The sequence below is a fragment of the Bacillus rossius genome, unplaced genomic scaffold (genome assembly GCF_032445375.1).
Source record: "Bacillus rossius redtenbacheri isolate Brsri unplaced genomic scaffold, Brsri_v3 Brsri_v3_scf22, whole genome shotgun sequence".
Classification (NCBI taxonomy): domain Eukaryota; kingdom Metazoa; phylum Arthropoda; class Insecta; order Phasmatodea; family Bacillidae; genus Bacillus; species Bacillus rossius.
Window position 1 is genome coordinate 613853 of NW_026962393.1, and position 8648 is coordinate 622500.

General features: G+C 43.6%; 1 non-coding gene across 1 annotated transcript; it reads right to left on the minus strand.

Moving 5' to 3' along the window:
• Positions 1-634: 634 nt before the first annotated feature.
• On the minus strand, positions 635-753 carry LOC134543839 (5S ribosomal RNA). The gene has a single exon (XR_010077288.1). It is a non-coding gene; the product is annotated as a 5S ribosomal RNA (ribosomal RNA).
• Between the last annotated feature and the right edge of the window lie 7895 nt (positions 754-8648).

An 8648-nucleotide genomic window follows, 5' to 3' on the forward strand; every position in this document is an offset into this window, starting at 1 on the left:
AGAGCTATGGCTACTGTGACATCATGCATTGATGGGAAGGTTATTGTTGGATAACAAAAATTTAGATGATATAATTTTTATTTTTTTCCATACACAACACATTGCAGGTACAATTTTACAGGTTACAGCTGTACCACCTCTAGTATTGCTGCCGACCATCCAACAAATGAGCACACTAAACAGGCATTGATGACATTGTTATCAACGTCTTTTTGAATCTCTCATTATTATACATAACTGCCCACTGAAACAGAGAAACTTCAAAATAGGTGTGTGTGTGTGTGTTTATATATATATATATATATATATATATATATATATATATATATATACATATATACATACATACATACATACATACATACATATACACTTATATATTTATTTTTTCACTTTGAATTTTGTATGAGGTATACACATGCAAAGATTCACAGCTACTGGGTGGGTGAGTGAGTGAGTGAGTGAGTGAGTGATTGATTGATTGATTGATTGATTGATTGATTGATTGATTGAGAGAGAGTGAGTGTGTGTGTTAGGGGGGGGGGGGGGAAATGTGGTGATTGTGGGGGAAAAAAAAATTTAAAATTGAAATTTTTAAAAAAAAAATTTTTTTCTGTAGGGTGCAAAATAGTAGTGCCAACGGCACGTGGTGTTCCCAAGCGGTCACCCATCTAAGTACTAACCACGCTCGACGATGCTTAACTTCGGTGATCGGACGAGAACCGGTGTGTTCATCGTGATATGGCCGTTGGCAATGATATAGATGTTTTTTTTTTGCAGTTTGTATTTGCCACTCGAAATAGCTATACCAGGTGTGATTGTTACAAACAACAGGAGAAATCGTGTAATGAACACTCTTTTACTTCCCCCCCCCCCCCTCCCCACACACAACACCCACCACCCTCACCATCCCAACCACCAAAGCCCTCTTCAAAATACACTCTCACACACACACACAAACCCACACTCTATAACTGATGAACATTACCATAACTTCTTAAAGCCATTAGATAATATTTAACTCAAGAAAGGTATTGTGATATGTTTAAAGAAAGAAAGGTGAAACCTTTAACTTTACCAGCAGGTATTAGTATCACTGAGGTATCTTCTAGGTTGTAGCAGCAATAGTAGTAATAATAATAAAATTAAATAAGGTAATAAAAAAGAAAAGTTATACATGTGATCAAATCATGAATGTATAAAACTGGAATGAATTTAAATTTTTTTTATTTTTCTTCATAGGCTGTTTTGAAATTGATGAGTAAGTGCCTCTTCTTTTAAATTTTTTAATGCTGAACACTGTTACATAAGAGATGAATGTTTAGAAAATTTAAAAAAAAAAAAGCTAGCCCAGCCCCCTCCCCCCCTCACACAAAATCCAAACAAAAAAAAAACACCCTCCTTCAAAACATCACATAATCATCCAGCCAGCAGTGCAGACGAGAAATTTGCACTCGGGGCCGCCATTTTGACGATAAATTCTTGCATGGCACACCAAAGGTAGGAAAGAATTTAAAAAAATAAAAATAATGGGCGAGCACCCTCGCGTCTGCCTGTAGAAAATGAAGTTAAAAGTAACATAACCTAAAGACAGGCACACACTAGGGTGCTCCCAGGCGGTTGAGAAATTTTTTCCCGCCAAAAGACTTATATATATTATTTATTTTACTGTTTTTGGCAGGGGGCTATGTCGGTCTGTGTGCAAAGTAGTTCCTACTCCCGCCGCCAGGAGCGCGCGCGGTGGGTAGCGATGTTGTTTTTTCTGCTTTCATTTGTTTATTATTTAGAGGGTTAATGCTATGTAAATGTACGCAAGTTTGGTTATGTGTCGGTAGTTGTGCGAGATTTAATTTCCGAAACGAAATTTGACTTTCATCGGCCTGCATTTCTCACTTATTCGGAAAATACATGTGTGTTTATGTATGTATAATAATCGAGTGATTTTGTAATAATTTGGAAGTTTTGTTTGCGTGTGCGATGTGGGGAAGAAAAGGTGTGCACACGAGTCCTAGGGCTATATTTTTTTTTATTGCGAAATATTTACTTCATGTGGTGAAAAATTTTAAATTATTTGTGATGCAAGTGAAATTTTTTTTTTTTTTCAGTTGGGTGATGTGTTTGTCCTCGTTTGTGTGCAAGGAAGCAAACATGCTGAAGGTAAGGGGCCATAAATGACACTTTAAAATATTAGTTTACCATTAATTTTGGTTAAATATTAAATTGCCATATAAGTAAAATCATGTCAACTGTTGTATTCCACCCAGTATAAGCTGTTAGTAATGGGTACTTAATATAAATAGAATAAATGTAAGCATTTTCGTCTGCATGAAAATTCACTTTTTTTTTGGATCCATTTGTACTGTGGGTAGTTAAATAGTACATTATGTTGTTTTTACTTCGAAGTACAAAACATCTTGTGCATGATTGCAAATTCAAACGCAGTTAAGCATAATATGAATTCGAATTATGTGTGTGTGTGTGTGTATATATATATTTTTTTTTCAGTTTTTTTTTTTTTTTTTTTTTTTTTTTTTTTTTTTTTTTTACTGTGTCCAGTTTTAGCACAAATGGAATTATTTTCAAAGTGAATCGATGCAACTGGTCTTTGCCATTAATATTGATATATGATCTAACTAAATTAAATAGAAATGATTTTTTTATTTATTTTTTTATATATATAAATATATTTGTAGCAATGTACTAATGACCACAGAAGTAAGCAAAAAAAAAAAATATATATATATATATCTCAGCCAGTAAACCATGCGTCTTAAAGACTTTTTTTAATGAAAATATTTCTGCCTTGGTTAAGCTTACATTTACTATCATAGGGATTGAGGGAATTGTAGAACAGCAGCAGAAGCATTTCCTTTCATGATCATGTTCTTGGTCCTGAAAAGGACCGTTTATGTAAGCATGTGCACACCAGACCTGCTCACTTGGAGCTGGTGTATTTGGTGACAGCCTTGGTGCCCTCGCTGACAGCGTGCTTGGCCAGCTCCCCGGGCAGCAGCAGTCTCACGGCCGTCTGTATCTCGCGGCTGGTGATGGTGGAGCGCTTGTTGTAGTGGGCGAGGCGGCTGGCCTCTGCCGCGATGCGCTCGAAAATGTCGTTCACGAAACTGTTCATGATGCTCATGGCCTTAGATGATATGCCAGTGTCCGGATGAACTTGCTTCAACACTTTGTAGATGTAGATTGCGTAGCTTTCCTTCCTCTTGCGCTTCTTTTTCTTGTCGCCCTTCGAGATGTTTTTCTGGGCCTTGCCCGCCTTTTTGGCTGCCTTACCGCTCGTCTTGGGGGGCATCGTAGGTCTGAGCTGTGCCGCTGTCGCTAGATGAGTGAGACGGGAATTTTTTTTTTTTTTTTTGCAATAGCCCCTCCACGCTAAAGCCAGTCCCACACAACCGAAGTGATTGTGGGCCCTCCTATAAAAATGGGAGTGATGTGACGAGAGGAAATTTATGCGTGCCAGGTGGGACCTATACGCTTACTTTAGATACTGAAAAAATGCCAGTGCCACTCCCCACTCCTGCGGGGGAGGGGGGAGTAGCGCGGCGACGTGCGTCTGGCGCGAAGCAAGACTGCAGGAGCACGGGAATTAGTGCTCCGGCAGGCATAGGGGTTTAGCAAATGGGTTGGCAGCAGTAAACCGTGAAAAGTTTTCTTGGCTTCTTGTTGCGCGACCAATCGGAGCGCTCCGCGGCTCGTGATTGGTCGCGCTCCGCGGAGGGACGTGTAACAAAAGTAATTTCCAGCGGCCGGGGCGCCATTCTTTACCGCGTGCTGGTCGGAGAAGGGTCAGCCTCTCTCTTTGCCTAGCCTGGCGTTCCTAAAAAGGAAGCTCAGGTCAGTGGCCAGTGCGTAAGGTGCTAGGTTCGATAGGTAGCTAGGACGCGGCGAACAGATAGGAATACCACGCTAGTTAGGTCGGACGATACGCCTGTTGTGTGCCCTGCTTTTTTCAAGGCGGGGCACCTACTTGCGATGAGTAGTAGCGACGAGGAGATGGAGGTCGGCACCGCGACGAAGCGCACGCATGAGGGCAGCGACTCAGAGACTGAACACTCTGTTCAGTCTAAAAAACCGTCAGGGCTCCAGCCCACCACAACCGAGGACGACAACAGTGGCTTCACCACTGTTGAGCGTAGACAACGCAGGCGTAATAGCGATGCGTCACAAGCGGTACCGACACCGCAACAACGGACACCGACTGACGAGGCTCCGCGCTACAAACGCGTACCATTCGTAATCCGCAACAGTCAGGCAATCGGCAGCTTGGGCCCTGCCTTCGCGCGACTCGGCATCAAAAACCGAATGACGCTGACGAAGCGTCAAGAAGTGCGCATAACATTTGATGGCAAATTGGACCAAGACAAAGCGACCGCTTGGTTTAAAGCAAACGATGTGCCTTTCCACACCTTCTCCCAGCCCAGCGAGCGAGGCGAGAAGGTTGTAATTAAAAACCTTAGTAAATACACGCCAGTAGACGCGATCTCCGAGGAGCTCACCGCGCTAGGTTTCAAGGTAAACTTCATCAAACAGCTTAGTCGGCGGCTCACAGACCGCAACTCAGGGCAGGAAATTTTTGAACCAACTCCGTCATTCGTGGTGTGCGTGGCACCAAGCGCGCACGACATCTACGCCGTAAAACACTTGTACTATACAAGTGGAATAAAGATCGAGCGGTACACGACTCGCGCGGAGGACGTCCCGCTTTGTAAGAGGTGTAGTTCCTTCGGACACACCACAAAGAACTGCGCGGAGGTTCCGAAATGCATTAGGTGCGCGGGTTTGCATCCCCGCAGCGAATGTCCCGTCCCAGAGGAGGCACCAAAGGTGTGCTCGAACTGCAGGGAAACAGGCCACACCGCGGCCTGGCGACAGTGCCCCGCGTTTTTAAAGATCGTAGAGTCTCGGAGACAGGCCGCCGCGGAACAGGCAGCACAGAAAGCTGCGCGCACAGCCTCGCGAGCACAGCCAGCCGCACCGACGCGGGAAAGTTTCCCCCCTCCCCCCGCGCCCATCAGGGAACACGTGCACCGAACAACAACAACAACAGAGCGCAGTCCGCGAAACGCACGGCCCAGCGAGCAGGCCAGCCAACCGGGCATAACTCAATCACAGGCAGTAGCTTCCACGTCATACGCGGCAGCTACGTCAGGCGTAAGCGCACCGCGGCGCACGGCGGAGCAAATTGTGCAGGCTCGCGTCGAAAAAAGTCAACATAGAGCAGAAACCGCGCCAGAAGCACAGCCAACAAATAATATCACTAGCCTCGCGGAACTCGCAGAGATCTTACGCATGTGCGATTATTGGAATTTAGTGAAGGCACTCGAACCGTATTACGCGCGCATCCGCTCCACCGAGAGCATAAAATACCGCCAAACCATTCTATTGGAAGCACTCGCGACAGTGCTCCAGTAAATGGCAGTAAACATGGGGAAAACACTACAACTCCTAAACTTTAATGCATGTGGTCTCCGCCTTCGGTCGTACGAGTTGGAACAGTGCCTTGTAATATATGGGATTGATGTGGCATTCATTACCGAGACTCACCTATCACCGCATCATCGATTTAATATTTGTGGTTACACCACTTACCGCACTGACCGCGCCACTCGTGGGGGCGGCACAGCCATATTAATTAAACACGGGATTCATCACCATCCGATAGAAATAACTGGCTTAGAGCACCTAGAGGCCACCAGCATAAATATTCGTAATAAAAATGCGCATGTCTGCATGTCGGCAGTATATAAACCCCCAGATAAGCCACTACTCTCTAGGGATTTAAATAAATTAATTAATCCACAGCAACACTTTTTCATCGCAGGCGATTTAAACAGCAAAAACGAAGACTGGGGATGCAAAAATACTAACCCAGCAGGCAGAAAATTATTAGATCATTCGGTAGCAAATAATTACGAAATTTTTGCTCCAGGCTCGCCAACTTGCTATCCAACGAATGGCGGCATGCCTGACATATTAGATATAGCTCTTACAAACATACCAGGTGCGCAGGTTATTTCAGAAAAATTAGATGAGCTTGACTCAGACCATTTTCCGGTACTAATTCAATTAACTTTTAATGCTCAATTTTGCGCAGCGATATTTAGCCGCACTTTTGGTATTCCCGACTGGGACAAATTTCGCGAAGACCTGGAATTAACTTTTACAGAAACTCCAGCGATAGACACAGCAGATGAGCTCGAAACTCACGTAAAACTTTTCACCGACACAATTACAGACGTGCGCAAAAAACACACGAAAATCGTGAATAAAAGAGAATTTACGCGAATAAATTACCCAGATGTAGACATGCTAATCGTTTTAAAACGGCAGGCGCGCAACACTTATCAACGAACGAGAACACCGCAAGCTAGGACTGAATACAATCGCCTTAAAGCTCAAGTCTCGCGAAAACTTAAAGATTTAAAAATAGAAAAATACGGAAACTTAATAACAGAGTGCGCAACTCAACCTCGGCAAATGTGGCGGCTCACACGCAATTTACGAGGGAAAAATAAATTTATCTCCACACCGGCCATTGTTACAAACGCGGGCATTAAATATGACGCGATAGATAAAGCAAATGCTATAGCAGACATTTTTGAAAAACAATTTTCACCAAACGAGGACATAAACGAGCCTCAGTTTACTAGGACCACGACAGTAGCTGTTAATAACTATTTACAAATCGTTCCACAAGCCGAGCCGGAACTCGTAACAATTAAAGAGCTCTTAGAAGCTATTCACTCGCGACCAAAAAATAAAGCAGGCGGACCTGACGGAATAAATTTTGATACTTTAAAGAAATTATCATTTCAGGCTATACAATACTTTCTTAAAATAATAAATGCTATTTTTATTCTTAAATCCTACCCAGCGTCATGGAAACTAGCTAAAGTTATCACCATTCCGAAACCGGGAAAAAATGCGTCACTACCACAAAACAGGCGACCTATTAGCCTCCTAAATAGCATGAGTAAAATTTTCGAAAAAATTTTACTCAAACGACTTCAACACCATTCGGACGAACACGAAGTCATTCCAGATAACCAATTTGGTTTTAGAAGGGGCCACTCTACCTCTCACCCCCTAATTAAGCTCATTGAAGAGGCCACTGACGGTTTTAACTCACGAGCGAAATTTACTGTCGCAACGATGCTAGACGCGGAAAAAGCTTTCGACAAAGTTTGGATACCTGGCTTAATTCAAAAATTAATTACATTTAACTTTCCAGACACGTATATTCATCTGGTGGCCCACTATTTATGGCGTCGAAAATTTTTTGTATCAATAGAGGGGGCGAAATCATCCACTCGGGAGCTGACAGCAGGTGTGCCGCAGGGGTCCCCACTCTCACCCTTTTTCTATAATGTTTACACAGCCGACATCCCGCGGGAACATGCCCACGTGCAATTATATGCAGACGACACTGCAATAATATATCAATCCCCGAATTTGAAGTTTGCTTTAACCAAAGTTCAGAGGCAGCTTACCTCACTCGAACAATGGTACACTCGCTGGCGCATTAAAATAAATGGAGCCAAGTCCACAACTTTAATTTTAACTAAAAAATACACCGCCCCCGACCGCGAATTAAAAATTTTTAATCAAGCCATACCATTTGTTAAATCGGCTAGATATTTAGGTTTAACTCTAGATACCAGGCTCACCTGGAAAGTTCACACCACTAAGGTGACACAGTTTGCGCGAGGCACTTTGCGCAGCCTATACTCAATGTTTAAGGCCCCCCAATTTCCTAGAAAGAAAAAATTACAGCTGTATTTACAAATAGTTCGCCCTCAATTATTATATGCTTGCGAAATCTGGGGCTATGCAGCAAAATGCCATATCGATAAAGTACAGGTCACTCAAAATAAATTTCTTAGAGCCATTGCAGATTGCGGCTGGTACACCAGCACACTAGAAGTACACCAGCTACTCAAAGTAGAATATGTAGAGGAATATATAAAACGGCAAAACAGGTCTTTTTATGGCCAGCTCCCTGAACATGCCAATACTTATATGAATTCACTTCCGGACTACGACCCAGCTGCACAGCGACAGTTTAAAAAACCGCGACTTGCCTAAGCCAGGTTATACTAGAATCCACACATCCCATGTACGCAGGGCAACTTAGCAAACATAGCAGACGTTTCTCTCTGGCCCCGATGTGCCTGTCTACGTCCTGCGGTGCAAATAATCAACATTGGACTAGCCAATGATTGACATGCCCAGGACTCGTAAATATTGCGTCAACACTACTTTTGGCCCAGCGGGGCTCTATTTTATTGCGTCAACACTACCTTTGACCCAGCGGGGCTCTAATTATAAACCAGCGACAACTCGACCGCAGGCCCTAATTCCTTTAATTACCAAATCTTTCCTTCCCCCACCTCCTCCACTAGTCCTTGCTAGTTGTTTTCCCCAGCCATTATTAATTAATTCATTAATGTAACTTTCATTTTCTTGCTAATTCGAAATGGTCCGAAGCATGCAGGTGTAGGTTTTGACCCATGCAGCGGTCCACTGCCTGTGTGTTAGGGCTGACTCCGTATGCCTGAAGGGCGAGACCCGCCTGGCAGGCTTCACCTCCAGTGCCGGCCGCGTTTCGGAAGGCATGGGTTTTTGAATTGCGA